This window comes from Astatotilapia calliptera, chromosome 23 (genome assembly GCF_900246225.1).
Source record: "Astatotilapia calliptera chromosome 23, fAstCal1.2, whole genome shotgun sequence".
In the NCBI taxonomy this organism is placed as follows: domain Eukaryota; kingdom Metazoa; phylum Chordata; class Actinopteri; order Cichliformes; family Cichlidae; genus Astatotilapia; species Astatotilapia calliptera.
Genome location: NC_039323.1, coordinates 36834245 through 36853012, shown reverse-complemented (window position 1 = coordinate 36853012; position 18768 = coordinate 36834245). Strand labels below are relative to the sequence as shown.

The 18768-nt window shown below is 40.0% G+C and overlaps 1 protein-coding gene across 3 annotated transcripts in view; it reads right to left on the bottom strand.

The window, feature by feature from the left end:
* LOC113015675 (interleukin-1 receptor accessory protein-like 1-B) overlaps positions 1 to 17100 on the bottom strand; it is a 333561-nt gene extending 316461 nt beyond the window's left edge. For 2 of the 3 annotated variants that reach the window (XM_026157785.1, XM_026157787.1), the window contains exon 1: positions 16499 to 17100. The gene's annotated coding sequence lies outside the window, so the exon portion shown is untranslated. Of the gene's footprint in view, positions 1 to 16143; positions 16236 to 16498 lie in introns of all 3 variants that reach the window. The other variant, XM_026157786.1, reaches the window with a different exon arrangement.
* Positions 17101 to 18768: the final 1668 nt, after the last annotated feature.

Genomic DNA, 18768 nt, shown 5'->3' with positions numbered 1-18768 from the left:
TCTTTGCAGTCATGTCCAAGTCTTAGTCCCAGTCCCTGAGCTGACTGCTAACTAGATTCTTTATCCCGCCTGGCTGTCAAGGAAATAACTATGACATTAAATGAATGAAACTCTCTTTGGATATTCCAGGGCAAGGCTAAAGCGAGATCCTTCGGGAGCTACCGAGAAGAAGACGTGAAAGCAGAGGAGAGGTTGAGGGTTCTTGGAAGGCGACCATGAGAGGCGTCATGAGATGGTGCCAAGCAGTAAACAGAGATGTTAATGGCAGGTAACACTGGCTTTATATTTAGAATATCCCTAGTTTATGAAAGTAATTAACATCAGTCTAACTGAGTTATCTCAATAACTCTCTATACAACATCTCACCACTAAATTTTACAGCGTTAATAGATGTTGATTTATCAAAACAGAGACACCTGTCCAGACTGTCAAAGAGTTGTTTGTTGCTGCTTTTCAAGCTGTCTAAAAGTTTTAAATGAACTCTGATGGATATTGATTTATAACAAAATATTACAGTGATGATTCACAGACTGGTAAATTAATACTGATGATGCTTCTCTTTTGCTACATTGCAGATCATTAAGCACTCTTTGAAACAACGCTACCACCCTCAAAGCAGACTTTTCTTGTAAACGTGCTGTAAGGACTCCCAGATGTTACCGCGGTACATTGCTTAAGGTAAAGTGCCCCCTTTATACTATTAGAACAATTGCCAGTTAGCATCTGGCTCATTCTTTATTCTTAATGAGCATCCCCCCAGGAAGAGAAGGATGCGGTGACAGACCATGGAATGGCAATTAAATCAAGTCACTTGTAACGACAACTGGCAACATGAAGTGGGCTGCTCCTAAGTTCACCCAACTCTGAGGTGAGTGACTATAAGTGGGAAGGATACCGCTGATTGATATAGAACAGTGTATGTGAGAGGGTTATTTAAACTAGAACTTGGCACGACCAGCTAGAACTTATCAAACTTATCCTCTGATATTAATCAAAAGCAAATGTTACAGCTGGACTAGTATCAGCACAAACAGTGTCATCTTCACCTCCTCCAACTTACACATAACTTCATACAGTACTGCTACAGAGAGGCAGGGTCACAGCCAATTCGATTCAATTTTATTTATATAGAGCCAAGTCACAGTAATAGTCACCTCAAGGCACTTTATATTGCAAGAAAAAGATTCTATAACAATACAAAGAAAACCCCAACAATCAGACAACCCTCCTATGAGCAAGCACTTGGTGACAGTGGGAAGAAAAAAAACTTCTTTTTACCTCCAGCAGAACCAGGCTGAAAGGGTATCCGGTGTAACGTCTGCGTCAAACCAAACACGTGACGACCCCTTGGGAAATAAGGGAGCAACTGAAACTACTTTCCAAAAGCCGCTTTAGCCATTTGTTATCATTAACTTAGCTCCTAGCGGCTAAGGCTAAAAATTAAACCGTAATATGAATGTGAGAGCTAGGCAGCAAGACAATTAGTCCTGCCCATCTGTGATGTTAATAGACAGTGTTAATTTAACAGGATAGCACAATAGTTTTGTCTAGAATTGGTTATGCTTATTTTAAAGTCTGAAAAAATCGACTAGAGTGTTTTCGGTGCTTTCATTCAAATTCCGTTCTTGTCATTCAAATTCTGTTCTCTCCATTCTAATCCTGTTTTTTCATTCAAATTTTGTTATTTTCATTCTAATTCTGTTAATTTAGTTCAAAATCCGTTGTTGTCATTCTAATTCTGTTGTTTTCATTCAAATTTTGTTGATTTCTTTCAACTTCCGGTGTTTTCTTTCAACTTCCAGTGTTTTCATTCAAATTCCATTCTTTTCATTCTAAATCAGTTGTGTTCATTCTAATTATGTTGTTTCCATTCAAATTTCTGTGTTTCATTCTAATTCTGTTGTTTTCATTCGAAAGCCGTTGTTTTACTACTAATCCAGTTCTTTTCATTCAAATTCCGTTCTTGTCATTCAAATTCTGTTCTCTCCATTCTAATCCTGTTGTTTTCATTCAAATGTTGTTATTTTCATTCTAATTCTGTTAATTTAGTTCAAATTCCGTTCTTGGCATTCTAATTCTGTTGTTCTCATTCAAATTCCATTCTCTTCATTCTAATCCTGTTTTTTCATTGAAATTTTGTTGTTTTCATTCTAGTTAAGTTCTTTTCATTCTAATTCTGTTGTTTCCATTCAAATTCAGTTGTTCTTCTTCAAATTTCTGTGTTTCATTCAAATTCTGGTGTTTTCATTCTAATTCCGTTCTTTTCATTCTAATTCTGTTGTTTTTGTTCAAAAGCCGTTGTTTTCCTTCTAATCGAGTTCTTTTCATTCAAATTCCATTGTTGTCATTCTAATCCTGTTTTTTCATTCAAATTCAGTTGTTCTTCTTCAAATTCCTGTGTTTTCATTCAAATTCCGTTCTTGTCATTCTAATCCTGTTGTTTTCATTCAAAAGCCGTTGTTTTCATTCAAATTCCGTTCTTGTCATTCTAATCCTGTTTTTTCATTCAAATTTTGTTATTTTCATTCTAATTCTGTTAATTTAGTTCAAATTCCGTTGTTGTCATTCTAATTCTGTTGTTTTTGTTCAAAAGCCGTTGTTTTCATTCAAATTCCATTCTTGTCATTCTAATCCTGGTTTTTCATTCAAATTTTGTTATTTTCATTCTAATTCTGTTAATTTAGTTCAAAATCCGTTGTTGTCATTCTAATTCTGTTGTTTTTGTTCAAAAGCCGTTGTTTTCCTTCTAATCGAGTTGTTTTCATTCAAATTCCGTTGTTGTCATTCTAATTCTGTTGTTTTCGTTCAAAATCCATTGTTTTCCTACTAATCCAGTTCTTTTCATTCAAATTCCAGCAACTAGAGACAAACAGTGGCAGCCTATTTTACTGAGGATTTTCACTGATAGAGATATCAAGTTCAAATTCAAGTATTTTGACAGCCCTGCAAACAATAACCAACTACAAAGTAATGAGCAACAACCAAATAACTTGTACTCATCACTTGATAAGGCTTCACAACCGAGCCACGAAAGAAGCTGAAGGACCTTCAGTTAAAATATAAAACTATCCATGCTAGCTTCAATAGTTTTATATATGCAGCTACTCAAGCTAGCATGAGTTTGGGTAGCTTCATATAAAACAAGGTAATTATTCACTTCTCAGCTTCTCCATTTTGATGTCATGATAAGGAACATTAGCCACCTCATCACAAAGAGTGCACAGCAAAGCAACGGATCCGCAATTCAGTCTGGCAATGCTTGACAAACTGCCTTTCAAACTGAATGAGAAACAAGAGCAGTGAAGCCTAGAACATACAAGTGAGTCCAGCCTTAGAGCAGATTAGCAACACAGGGGCACCACAGGGGACTGTCCTCTCCCCCTTCCTCTTCACCCTCTACACCACAGACTTCAGCCACTGCACAGAGACCTGCCATCTTCAGAAGTTTTCTGATGACTCTGCGGTGGTTGGATGCATCAGCAGGGATGATGAGACAGAGTACCGGGCTGTGGTCGACTCCTTTGTCACGTGGTGTGAGCAGAATCATCTGCAGCTCAACGTGGCAAAGACCAAGGAACTGATCGTGGACTTCAGGAAGACCAGGAAACACTTGACCCCTGTTTCAATCCAGGGGGTCAGTGTTGACATTTTGGAGGACTATAAATACCTTGGAGTACACATTGACAATAAACTGGACTGGGCTAAAAACACCACAGCACTTTACAGGAAGAGCCAGAGTCGTCTCTATTTTTTGAGGCGACTGAGGTCCTTCAACATCTGCCAGAAAATGCTGAGGATTTTCTATGAGTCTGTGGTGGCCAGTGCGATCCTCTATGCTGTTGCATGCTGGGGGAGCAGGCTGAGGGTCGCAGATGCCAACAGACTTAATAAACTGATCCGTAAGGCCAGCAATGTTGTGGGGATGGAGCTGGACTCCCTCAAGGTGGTGTCGGAGAGGCGGATGCTGTCCAAGATAAAGACAATGTTGGATAACACCTCCCACCCACTCCATGACATGTTGGTCAGTCACAGGAGCTCGTTCAGTGAGAGACTGAGATTACCGAAAAGCACCACTGAACGACACAGGAAATCTTTCCTGCCTGTGGCCATCTCCCTGTACAACGCATCCACTTAACACACTGTTTGCTGCTACAACTACACATGTTTCTTTTCCAACTATTTATGTGACTTATGTATGTATGTATGTATATATATGTATATATTGTACTATTCTTAGTTAGCGTATTGTCTGTCTTGTCTTAATGTTGGTTTAAAATGGAGCACTGTAACAAAAAATAATTTCCCCCAGGGATCAATAAAGTATTCTGATTCTGATTCTGATTCTATGTGAGATTCTCTCTTTCATTTGACTTGGATTAGCTCGTTGCCAGAATTACGTGTAATAAAATCCAGTTATAAATTTGAGATTCGCCTCAAAGGGCAGCTTGCGACAGTCGCTTCTTCCGAACAACCCGCGAAAACCTTATGCTGCGGGGTTATCTGAAGTTTAACTTTAGCCATGTCTAACTATAGAAACACGTGTACTTCAGAGAAATGCTAAATAACATGAAAATTCCTCAAGCTTAGGTGGAAACTTCCCATAGCAGCGATTAGATATTCGCAGGCTGAAACGCTTCTTCTTTATCTCCCTCACACACAACCTTGAACACACATTTTTACTCAGCACCTAAATTTAAATCTGTGACACTGAGACTGATCTGCTGCTGAACCGATGAGTCTCTAGCTAACTCTACAGTATGTTAATGCTATTCATTGGAAAGCATCAAAGTCTTAGTTCTTCAAGCTGCCCTGACTTTAAGCTAAAAGGAAAAAAAGAAAACGTACTGCACATTTTACATCATGAAAACGATGCCACTACATAGTTCTACTACAGCACATCTTTGGTGCAGAGTTTTACAGATTAAAGAGAAATATTAATAGCAATCAATGAGATCCCTAACGTAAGTGTTCTTAACCAATACATATGTAAAAAAGAAGAACTAAAATGGCAACTAATGCCTCGGCAGATTCTGTAGTTTGCCAAATCACTTCAGTGGAATTGTCTCGTCTAAGCAGCAGAACCATAGGCTTATTTAAAGGGGAATGAAAGAGGATTGTCAGACTATTAACACAAGTTAATAAATGCCTACCCTACAGCAACTATAATCATTAAGGCTGCTAAACATTTATCTTTCAGCTTTTTTAAATCAAATCAGTCAGTCGGAAGAATCAACTTGAGCCAAAAGCAGAGCACAATCCAGCCAACAGCAAGAAAACAAAACAAAGCCTTTGAACAAATAATCAAAGTCTTTCTTCTAGCAAAGAATGTGTTTCAAATTGTACAGCCAATTGATCTGACTGTGTATAGAGGCTGTGTACTGCTTGAAAGTACTTTGACTTTCATCGTTGACGGATGCACCGTGCAAAGGATAATAATTGATGTGAAGATACACCGCACGTGGCTTTGAAATTATTTGATTAGAATAGTCAGTATACAGTATGTCTGCTTTAATGGTTAAATGTATAGCAATGCAGACACCTTAGGGGACTGGTGCTCAGCAAATGTTTATTTTCATATAAGTTCGTATCATACATAACCACACAAACCCAAACGTGAAAGCAATTTGTCTTGAGTGCACCTTTCTCTAAAAATGTCCCTCTCGCATCTGAAACAAACAGCCCCGAGAGCAAAAATAAACTTAAGAGCTAAGGCGAGCAGACATGCTGTAGCTACCACTGAGAGCTGAGCGGCACAATGCAAATAAGCTTTCACACCATAACAGACGACCCACATCTCCATGCTAGGCAGCCGAGATTCAATATCGGAGGACAAGGAGTGCTGCGTCCCCAGGCCCTTCTTGCAAAGTGGCCCATAAATCAAGAACCCTGTTGAGAGCTGGTCTCTGTGGGTCTTGTCCAGGATTCGGGAAAAAGAGCACAGCTCTGGCTCCAGTAATCCACCCCCCCAAACAGCTTTAATGCAACAGATGCCTTTGCAGCATAAAATTATGACTATCATTAGCCAACCTGGGGACCAGATTATTACTGCAATTGTTTTGTTCAGATATATAGATGATGCTGCCCAGCCACAGCTACAACTGGATTGGGTTTAACTGTAAATACCAATTAATGATTGTTTTTAAATTTCAGACCTCACATAATACAGTAGTACATGCAAGAACACTGAGAAAATCATAAGAGGTAACTTGAAAATTAGCTTAGTATACCTTCCTTGCACCAACTATTATTTAAGCCTTGCTGACATCAACATTAGAGGAGAAAGTGCTGAGCTGTGCAACATTGCAGCTTCGCTTGGCTCATCTTTTGCCAGAAAGTACTACATGTATTGGAGGTATGTTATTGTGTCATGAAAATGTGTAATATTTGCATAGCAATCAAACTGAGGATAGTACGATTGCTATTTCATGCAAAGTGGTCAATACTAATACATATTTTATTAATGTCACAAAATGCTGAGAAATATTTTAAAAACAGACGTCGTAACATAGAGCATAATCCCAAATCAGTTTTTATTTGTTGCCCTGGGACAGACTGGCGACCTGTCCGGCCCAGGGTGTACCCTGCCTCTCACTCCAAGACAGCTGGGATAGGCTCCAGCGCCCCCCGACCCTGAAAAAGAATGTGGAAGCAAATAGATGGATAAACTTGTTGTTCTTGTCCATTAATTTTGTAGCACCAATAGTGAAGGGCATTTGGCAGAACTTCCAATTATTATGCATGCAGTGTGACTTGGTTTAATCACAGTTCTATAACTTTTGTTCAATTAAAAAAGTGAAGAAAAACCCCCCACAACATTTCAACTGACTTAATTAGCACTTTAACTTTCATTAAGTGCTACATATTGTGTGCAATAAAAATATTTTCATTCTAAGGAGATAAGGTCATTACCTTAAATTAAGGTAATCAGAATTCTGCCAGTTTTATACAATCAGATTCATAAGTTTTTAGACAATGATGGTTTTTTTTTTTCCTTTTTAATGTTACCTCTAGGGCCCGTCACAGTGAATTTTAAAATCGTGCATTCAATACGCAATTTCAGTAAAGACTTCAAACTTTCATTCAAGAGGTTTAACAAAACTATAGCATTGACTAGGAATTGGCACCATTTCTATACACAGTCCACTGTTTTGAGAAGCTCAAAATTAACTGAACAACTGACTGACGAGTTTCATCTCCCGGTGAGGCCTGGATGTGGAGTTCGTTTCAAGTGTTGAACTGTTAGATGTTCCCTTGAGCAATCAGTATGAGGTAAAAAGCGATGCAACCATCTGTTGCATTCATAGAAATAAGGCAGGACCAAAAGACCTGAAAGACCCTGGAAGATTGCAGAATTCTTTCACTGGTTAAGAAAAAAACCCTCAAAACATCCAACCAAAACCAAGAAGCACAATATTTTAAAAATACAATAAGTCTCACTGCATATAATAACTCACGTGGAGGTATTCTGAGATTGGCCATCAAACTTCATATGGCTATGAATAGTTTGTTGTAGGAAAACAAAAGAAACTGTCCCTACTATGATTGGTGACACTCTAAGGTTACACTGTGGACACAACAAGAAGAAGATTCTCTGGACAGCTCTTGTCACAGATGTATGTGACACATTTTGTCAGTATTTACATATGAATGTGCGATATGGGAGGTTACTATAACCTTATCATTTAATAGTGGTCAGTGGCTAAGTTCATCCTTGGCTTCATGGGGACATTCATGCAAAATGTTAAGAAATTCCCCCAAAGGATTCATGAGAATGGAAACTGAGAACCTGGACACATAACACTATGGAGGCCAAAAAATAGAAGCTACAATAGAGTTGAATAACTCTTTCATTTGTTACAAAGCACTTTATACTGTAAGCCATATGATAAGCCTTCAGCCTCAAATAATACTAAACCTGGATTTCATGGATTGAGTTTCATCTTCTTACCTGTATGTGTAAGACACACACACACACACACACACACACACACGCATGCACGCACGCACGCACGCGCACTGCAGTTTTTGACTCAACATTAACTCTGGCTGTGTGTGAAATTACCCTTTCAGCAGGGGTTACATTGGGATTTGTGAGAAAGGGGAACCCTAGTCTAGTGGGCTTGATGCTCAAGGACCCACTGCACACAGTGAAAGTGGGGGCTAATTCTTTAAAAGAAAGTAGGTCCACTAAAAATTACACACATTGTGTTCTGTGGATGTGCATTGTCCAGAATAACAAAGACGCCGTTTCAGACACAGTCTCTAAACACCAATTTACAAGTTACAAAGAAACAAATTCCACGGCGTTAAAATCTCAGAGTCAGACGTGCCAAATTATCAGATGATAATATATTTTACTTGAGTGTAAGTGTATTCTTAATTACTTTTAAGGAAAAAGGCCAACCTACATAAACCAATCATTTCTACTCATTTATATTTCGTGATTTGCTTTTTTTGTCGTATTTTTTAATTAACATCTACATACAATTGATGGTTTGGGAAACACTGATAATACTGTCATACATAAGTAGAAGAAAATGAATCTTTGCACTGACCCAACAAAGAATCAGTGCAGCAAATTATGGGTTCAGTGTAATTAATTGTGTTTTCATTATTAGACAGATTTTCTGTAGCTTTATTTTTTTATTCACTTCAGTGATTAGATGAGTTCTGTGCTCGCAGTAATGAAAGTACTGCAAATATTGCATTTAAGCAGCATAACAGGAAAACTCCCTGTAATAACCCACTTAATATACCAGAAAAAAAGGAAGGAGAAAAAAAACAGCCCTGCTGGTGCAGGATTCGTCGTCAGCATGACTGCTTTGTTCCCAGTGTTTTCACTGAAAACATGAATTTCTAACAGCTCAGTTGTTTGCTGTGCAGAACATCATCGAGACAGATAAAATTCTGTAAGATCCCAACACAAAGTCCGATGATTTAAATAATCAATCTGAAGTACAGTAACGTACGAGAGTCTTGAGTCATCCCCGATTTCTTTATATTTTGCTTCCAAGAAGCCAAACTGTCTTGTCTTTTTTGGTGGTCTTAAAAATGGTTTTCCAGGCTTTCTGAAGGTCTTTCAAAGTTTTTCTTTGGCCATTAGCTGCTTTTCTACTCACTTTCAGCTCAGTCTTTGTGCCTGATCATTTTCAGAGGAATGTTTGTTGTTTGTTAAGCCACTTAACCTAGATCTATGATTCATTCAAGCATAAAACAGACACTTAACTCAATGAATCATTGATATGTCTACACATGACAGACAACTTAGCACAGAATTAAATTTAAATATCATCTTTATGCACTTTGTTATTAGTTGCCTGTTGCAAAAACACATCTTATGTTCCCATTTACTTTAGTTGAATCTATGAACGATGCAAAAGACGATAACACGGATTGACAGCGTCAGGACAAAATCCAGCAAAGACCTGAGACAGGACCAAGGATGTGCATCTAGCCCTTCAGTTGATCCATTTACTGCTCACAGTACATGGGTCCTTATGAAAATTCAAAAGCATTTCTGAAACATGGGAAACGGGACAGGTTGAGGTATTGCAAATTACACAAGAACTGGACTGAAACCCAAAAACTATTCCTGAAGACTACTTAAAGAAATGACAAGAAAGCTTCTTTCAGTTCAACCTGTGTTATGGAATAAAGGTGGTCATACCAAATATTGACGTTCAAGCTCATTACAATTACAAAAACTGTGTTTTTGCCTCAACACAGTAACACTGATTCCTATTTTCCTAGCAAAATACAAAGAAATGAAGACGTTTGCACAGCACTGGATTGATAGTCACACACATCTGAGTAACTAGAGGTGTTTTAAAAAAGAAATCCCCCCAAAAATCGGGTGACATTCTGTATTTGTTTGTTGTGGTACGAGTGGCTTTGTAATGGTAAAATAATGAAGGAAACAGAGCTGATCTCTGGCATGTCAGGAACTCAGCTCCAGTGGGTTTGACCCAGTTTAACCCGATCCTTTAATTACTTTTATATAACAAACACTCAGTGGTTTAATTAATAGTATGAATGCCATGTTGTGAGCTCAGCGGCAGGTGTAATATCACATCATGATGTTTAATGTAACAACATTGTAGCGCTGGAATTTTACACTTAAAAATGAATAACCTCAACACAAAGCTAAAAACACCCGAATTGATCCGAAGAAAGTTCACCGCGCACGTGTTGCCCTCAGCTTGACATATCGGTTTAAAATTAGCTGTAAATACAATGTTGCCCCGGGTCTCATGTGAAGTGGCTAATGAAGAACTGCTAATGAAGCGCTCCTTGATTTCACTCACTGTTAATCCCTAGACGTAGCTGTTCTATTTAAGCTCCCGCCTGGCTCAGAGGGGAGAATTTGGCGCAAACACTCTCAGCGTTCCTACCGAGGGGTAGCCATGTGTGCATTTACACGGAGTATGCAAATAGGCCACGGCTCCCACTCGAGTAGCTGCTGTATATTATAGCATGAGTATTTTCTTTCGTTGCTGCTGTTGCTGAGACCGTCCTAAATTGGTTTGTAAAAATGCTCTGAATATCTCGACACCAGCCACTTAGAGTGCAGGTCAAAATGTGAATACAGATTGCTAGTTGTGATAGTGTTTTGATAACATTAAAGAGCCATTTCTCTTCTGGTATGCATTTATCCTGTAAAATAATGCAGCCTGGCTTCCTTTTTTTCTCCTCCCAACTGGCATCCTGTACGACTTTTTTGTTTTTATCGCCACACCAATGTATGGAGTGTCACAACAAAGCCTTCATGAATGAGTAAGCACAGATCCTATGAAGAGACGAAGGGAAATGGGAGGAAAAATTGCTCATTTTGCTTCCCTTGGCATGCAATTTCCATCCTCTATCCACATCTCTCTAAAAGCTATCTAAAACACATCAACTTCATCTTTCTAGGCTGGATGGGTCTCAGAGGATCACCTCCAGACATGGCGCGATGACAGTGGGGCTGAAAAGAAAGGATGAAAATGATAATTCTGTTCTCTTGCTTATAGCAATAGGCTTCTCATTCTAGTGCTGATTAAAAAGTGGGGGGAAAAACATTCATTTTCGACGTCAGTTGCCTCTAGCAAAGAAAAATACCGTATATTGAGGTAACTGATCACGCCTCGGATGGCTGTTTCATCAGAGAAAGTGCAACACGACTATTTCGCTGCCTCCTTTCCATTTTACCCATGTAACAATTGACCAGCACAACATTTTAGCTCGGGGGCATGCTACACTGTGGCTGACCCCAAGTTCTTTTATTTTCTGCTGTAACAAATGGGGAAATAAACACTTTCAGATTTCATTTGATTCGGGTCAGCTTTATTCTTTGATTCCGCCCCCACCACCATTGATAGAAGCACACAAATGCAGGACAGCCTCATGTGTATATGTGTGGGATTTTTTTTAAGAGCAATGCAAAGAGACAGCTAGAGACGATGCCATTACCATCCTTTTATTGAGGCATTTTTCTGTTCGAAATGCAGAAAGTAAATAAAGCTAGCATGGCAGAGGCAGACACTCAGCTCAATTCACATCCACGCATGAAGGCATTCAGATAAAGGTCTAAAAAAGAAAAAAATGGGTGGCCATGAAAATGATTTGCAAGCAAGTCCATTGTTTATGACACCTCTCTGCTGAGTAACAGCAGGAAAGGGCGCGCCCAGGGCTCAACTGCCATGAAGTGAATGCGGGACCCAATTCTGAAGACCATTTATTTTTCCATACAGCCTGGTCTGCCATCCTCATGCGACTGTGGACTCAAAGGGTGATTTTCTTTGCATGAAAACTATTTGGAGACAAAAACGAGAGCACTGCACACTACTTCTGTCAAACTCTTTGATCTGGCCTCGCGTAACCTACATGATGACGGTTACTCAACCGTATAAAATGATGCCAACCATGGACTGCTGTGCTCCAGAACAGATGTAGCAGAACTGCGATCCACCAGCCAGGTGATGACAAATATTATGTCGTAGGACAGTGTTTTTGTTTTTTTTTTAAATTACAGTAAGTAGTAAACAGTTACTCTGTAAAATTTCACAAATCAAAAGATTTGGATTTGCAGATTTCAAGTATAAAACCAAGAAATTCTGCTCACTGATTTTCCAGCATCAACTATTATGATCCAAACCAAGGGCACCAAACTACATCACTACATAATAAGCTGGAACCCATCAAAACCTGTCATCCTCATTTCCAGCTCATTATTTTTCATTCTTGGGTTGCACTCAAGCAGGTCTGCATGAATAACATTTAAAAGTATTAGATCTTTCTCTAATACTGGGCCTTGATGCCGCCCCTCAGTTCTAACTGTCTATAGCAGGCCTTTGTAGCTCCCACTCCTCACCACTTATAGGGACCATTTTAATGGTGGTTGCACAGCCATGCTGCCATTTATAGTGGCGCTGAGCACGTGCTCACTGCAGTATTCTGCCAAATGATAGGTGTCAGTCACCAAGTACAAGAGTAGAAGACATCAAAACTGGAAGAAAAGAAATTGAAGAGGTTTTTTTGTTGTGGAGGTTTTCGCCAGAAAGTCTCCTTTTGAGTTGAATTTAAGATTCTGCGCTGATACATCATTGCAGTGGCGGTAACAACTGACACAACTATACACATGATGTTACAAAGGTTGAATCTACATAAGAGCATCTAAAACAGGGGTGTCAAACTCAAATACACAGTGGGCCAAAATTCAAAACTGAAACAAAGTCGCGGGCTAACATTAATATTTATTGAAACATATTTATTCCTCCAGATATAAGAATGAATCTTTTCTTATGGACTCAAACACGTTTTGCTGAAAAACTGAATATCGAACAAGCAAAGCTTAATACTAAACAATATATATATTAGCTGTATAATACCAGTAGGCCAGCTCTGATAGTAATTTGGTATGGCTTCGCGGGCCAAATGTAATTAGGCTGCGGACCAAATTTGGCCCGCGGGCCAGAGTTTGACACCTATGATCTAAAACGACATCTTAGCTCGACTTCACCACCAGATGTAACACCACTTTCGGTGCGCAATGCCATCCACCAGTGCAAAAACGGTCTCTAGGGTTTAAACAGCCCAAATTGTGCGCCTGAGATTAGTGTATTAGGTAGATGCACTCTCTCTGATATCATACAGAGCCAAGAGTATTAAAAACTGTCTTAAAATGAGCATTTAGAGCAGTCGGAAATCTGATCCTCTGGCTGAGATTACAGAAGTTAAGGAAACCGATAATATGCCCCCTTTAATGAACTTCCCATTTACAAAATTAGTAAAACATGTTAAAAAAAAGTTTTTTTCTCAACCAGTCACTCTGCTGTTATTCTAAGGAAGATGTTTATTTGATTGAAGCCCACCCACAAGTAGAACTGAGCAATGAACAAATCTTAAGGCTTCCAGTGACTGTATTTATCAAGCACAGACACAGTCAAAATCACAACTATTTGGGGTATAAAAGGTCTAAAAAGACAATATAAGGTCAATGGGAGTTCTGATGATGCCGCAGTCCATCTCCAAGCTGCTATGACCTCATTCGCACTGCAAACCTTCATCGCTGAGAACCGGTGACTGTCACTGCATGCTCTAATTTTATCTCTGTTTAACGAATATACTAATTAACTAACATATTAATCAAGCCGTTGTGCATGAAACCAATATATTTGGCCTCGATACTGCAATAAAATTACAGATACTAGCTCTCGTGGCTGATTTCTTTCTAAGCACATTAGTTGAATTAATCTGCAAAAAGCTCCATGGTTTCAGAAAAAATTTCCAAACAAGGAAATCAAGTATCTCCAAATAATTTCCATTATGGAAAGAGGAGACATCATATAGAGTTATTACATTATATAGAGATACTTTAAGGCCTTTATATGTAAAGTAGATACTACCAGTTTTTACTGTCCCTCAAGTTCACAAACCAAATTAGCCACATCTAACTGCTTCAAAGGCAGATTTTCTCTTGTAGTCACAAGTCATGATTCTTCTTGAAATGGGCGAAGCACCATGCCCAGACACTCTGTTATCTACCTGATCTACCATACTTGTCAATTCACGACGTGACGGCAGCAACAAAAATAAATAGCTCTGAATCAGATCGATGCCCAATGATTGCGACGGAAAATGGAACAAGGCGCGGGGAAAGAGGAATCTCATCTCGAGGGGAATTGGATTTTGAGAAAGATTTAACCGAGGGCTCGTCTGTTATGCATGTAGCCCACATCTTCTTGGATTCCACAGCAGCTAATAACTTTAGCAGGAATGGAAGGTTGTTCGAGCTCCAGCTGTGATATTTGAACGTATGCGCGCAGTCGCACGCGGGCATAAATACGCAAGCTGGATCGCCTCTCAGTATTTCCATTTCCCCTTGAGTCCTATTAATGTCATTTAGCAGCCATGATTGAGGGGGCCCACTCTCAGCTTCCACACCAGCATTCCTGCTCACAAATCCTCATCAATTGCTCCAATCAGTCTTACCACAGAGCCAATACTCTACAGTGAGACAACTCTTATTTCCCACCGCATTAATGAACTCTTTCATTTGAAAGCCTTTGACTGTCTGCCTCTTGATTGCAAAGCCAAGGCCAATAGGCCTCGGTGACAGCTCCTTGAAAATTAAAAGTATCAATCAAGACGGGAAGGGGAGGGGGGAAAAAGTTGTAATGGTTTCAGATTCTCCTGTCGAGCAGAGAGAGAAGGGGAAGCTAAATGGGATCAGGTGGCATTTCAAAATGCATGTTGGGGCTCGTTTTACCTCGTTTTATTGCTAGATGGGTGGTACTTGCAGGATAAGGGTTAAAAATGTTAGATAAGATAATTAAACATGTTAAAGGTTCATTTTTATGAATCAGTGGGATGTAAATCCAATTATTTGTACTGAAAAACTCATGTTCGCTGTTGTCTGTGCACCTTGAATCGGTTGACCTGGTAATTCAGCCCTGATGAAGGATTCCAAGTAATGAAAACAACATCTTCAATCACTTCATTACCATATCCTTTAAAGCTACACTTGATTCGTCAGAAGAGGAGTTCAGTGCTGCTGGGTAAACTTGACCAGCATTTTTTTTAAAAAAGGAGAAAAAAGTGCTAACGCTGGATGACATAATCTCCGTCTAAATCAATTTCGGTGTGAAAGCACTTGACTCAGCTCAATATGTAGCTGCAGGGCTTCTGTTAAGTGGCTGCTGCCACTTACCTATTAATTCATGTGCTACCGGTTGCGCTCGTGGTCAAGATTAACCCGATATGTCGGGATTTAAAAATAATAATAATAAAATAATACCACAAGGCAAAGGAAGACATGTGCCAGAGCGTTTAGGAGAAACTGAAGGGGAAAGATTATGAACAAATCATGATGCAAGGAGGTTTTGGAGCAAGCAATGATGCTGTTAACAGAATTAGAAAATGCCTTTGCAAGACTGAGGAGCTGTCTGGAAGTAAGGATTTCACTGCCTGCGGGCTATGGCGTGCTATGGTTTTGCAAAAAAAGAAAAAGAAAAAGAAAAAAAAGCATGGCTGCAGCAGTTGTTACTTGATGGGAAAAAAATGGTGACATACAGCTTGTAAGGCTACAGAGCCTTCTGTCACTCATGTGTAGGGAGTGATGAGGGAGTATGGATTTTATGCATTTCTTTTTTTACGCCAGCATCTGTTCTAACTTTTACATCAGTATCACTTTCCTGATTCTCAAATATGTTCAGTGGGTAAAAGCCAAACCACCACGACCAGCTCCACTCTGGTCAGAGCCAGACTGGAGCTTCAGACATTCATCTGGACAACCATAAACCATCATCCATCCACCCAGAGGAGGGAAGCAGGCAAAAGGAGGAGAAGCACAGAGAGAGCTGACTTGCCAAGCAACCACTCAGCAGAAATAATGTGAAATATAACTACGGCTGGGTTCTACTCCCATCCCTCCTCACTCTGGCACACGTTATTTCCCCCCTCCACCAACACACGATCGTGCTCTCATACTTTCACAGGCGCACGTACACAAAACACGCACGCATGCTGACGCACCGGAGAGATGTGCAAATGCGCACAGTGTTACACAATTAACGTCGAGAAGGAGGAGGGGAAAAGAGAGAGAAGAAGAATGCGTAAAAAGAACAGTTGGTGTGCGCTGACGGACTAATCCGCTCGGATAGTTACGTTTTGAATGAAGGATACAGAAGAAGACTTTCAGCGGTCCACTTCTACTGCCGTACTGCAGCCGTGAACAGCTCCACACAACAGAGGAGGCTCTAAAGATAAAAAAAATAAAATAAAAAAAGGAGCCTCTGGGATTTACGCGTAACAGCGGGACAAATGCGTGCTATCCAAAAATGCGCATTTAAGCGCTGCGTGTTGGGATTCCGTTTATTAAAGGTGGTAGATAGTCAGGAGGATCGTGTGCGCGCACAGAACATGAAAATGTCAGTGACAAAAACGAATCGTGGGTTTAAACAGATCCACGGGGGGCAGCATGGTCCAACTTTGGCCAAAGAAACAATTGCATTTAACTTACCAACAAGCAGTTTCCAAATGATGGCGTACACTTTGTGGTTAGTTCTAATAGCCCCACACCATCACGGTGTATCCGAATCTGCTCCGGTCGACAGAGTAAAGCAGAAAGGGTTTTAAAAAAAATAGAATACAATAAGGAATTCCAGGAGAGAGATAGTCCACTTCTCCAAAAAGAAAAAAAAGAAAAACGCAGTGTCTGTCCCCAAATTACATATTGCCAGTCCTCGCTGGCGCAAATTGGAGCGCAAAAATAAAACAAAAAAAGAAAAGAAAAAACAAAAACACCTGCAGCCGGTCGCTTTCAAACAGCAGGAAAGAAGAAAATCATGACAGTGATTGGAAGAATGTTCGACGGAAATCAATCAAGGGCAAGATCGGGAGAGGCAATTAGTCTGGTTATCCTGTTAAATCAGCTGCACGGCGGCTCACGGCCACGGAAGCCCGGCAGGTGAGCTTTCAGCTTTAAGCACGACTGCGCGAGAGCGAATTTCCAAAGTGATGTGCAGAAAAAAGGCACACCAGAAGCCTCCTCTCTCTCTCTCTCTCTCTCTCTCTCAGTGCCGCTGTACCGACACCAGATGCGTCAAGTGAGGACAATTGAACCCAAGCAGCACAGGACACGACGAGATTTCCCTTCAACATAAAAGTCGAGCGCGCACTGGCGGTTAAAAAAAGAAGAAGGGCTGGCTGAATGACCCACGTGGGTCTAAGTAAGAATTGTGGGGTGTAGCTAAAAGCTCCATACACTGTGTCACAGTGTATTTACATTAATAAGAAGTAGCACAGATCCGGTGGAACTGCACCCTCTGCCCATTTCTTCCCCTCTTTCCTCGTTATTGTGATCGAGAGCAAGTTCGACACTCTTTCCCTTTCCCCAGAGTTGCTTTTATTTTGAAGAACAACTCTTATTTTCTCTTATTTTGTCTGCCTTGACATTTGCTTTCTCTCAGACCTGCGGTCCTCTGGAGTCCTCATCCTCCACATGGCGCACTGGCAGAAGCTCACCAAAATACGCACGGGAGGATAATCATCCTCATTATGCGCCTGCTTCGACAAACAAACACAAATGTGGAGAGAGTACTTTTTTCGCCGGCTTATGCTGTGAGTAGAGTGCGCAGGCAGACGGGTAATGCAGTGAAGCTCAAGTTTGAGGATAGACGCACTGCCGCCCAATGGAAATAACAGAAAAGCTCTGAAATGCACTATAAAAATGCTGTCTTTAGCAAGTCACTGAAGGGCAAATGTGTAATATTAGTGTCTAATATTGGTCGTTGGTAGCTGATTAAATGACCACCATGATATGGGGAAAATTAGTGAATATTATGTCCACATGAATATTTAAGAAAAAATGCAAAAAGAATATTAACACAGCTCATTTCTCTGCAACCTAAAATGAGAGTATATTTCCTGTGAATTTAGAGAAGCATGTCAGAAAATCAGAGCCTGTCATGAGGAAATGATTTCAAACTTTGAAAAGTAGATTTTGACTTTACAGTTTTTGCAAAAGGATGAAGAAGTAAAAGTCCTCTGCTTCTTTTTTCCTTTTTAGGGAATTTATATCCACGACTGTAAGACTGGTAATGCAGAATAATTTAAAATGGTTAAAGACAGAAATCTTTGCCGAAATCTTGGATAATTATGCAGAGTAGCTACACATGACCTAACACAAACCATATCTTCATTTCCAGCAGAAGGGGCTATACATGCTGTGCCTATTACCACCAAGCCAGTTATTTTTTCCTGGTCTGCTTCTGGTAGACTTCTGTAGGCAATCATGTTTCCAGTTTTCATTACACTGACTATTAAAAACACACTTTTAAATACAACAAAATATATAAAGAGATGTCTCAGTTTTTATCACAATGTGATATATCTACATCTGACATCAGTATTCATTCCACTGTATCAATATTTATCACCATCTTTCTGCTGCTCAATATTAACAGTAAACTGAGATGAATGTGACAAGTCTGCTGAAAAGCCTGAAAGGATTTCCATCTGTGCAGCTCAGGTATTACTGGTATTTATGAATAACCAAGGATTCACTCCAATCCAAACGGGTAACAGACAAAACCCTGAATCACTAAAGATGATGAATAGAGTGTAGAGCTACCCCGCCATCCTTCCAGAACTGCAAGGGTGGGATTCAGATTAAGGACTTGTAGGTAAGCGGGCCTCCCTGTCGGCCAGGCAGTCAGAAAAAAAAAGGGACTCGTTTGATTTCCCCCTCACTGGGCTACCCCTGTCAAGACTTTGGCCTCTGGCACTGCA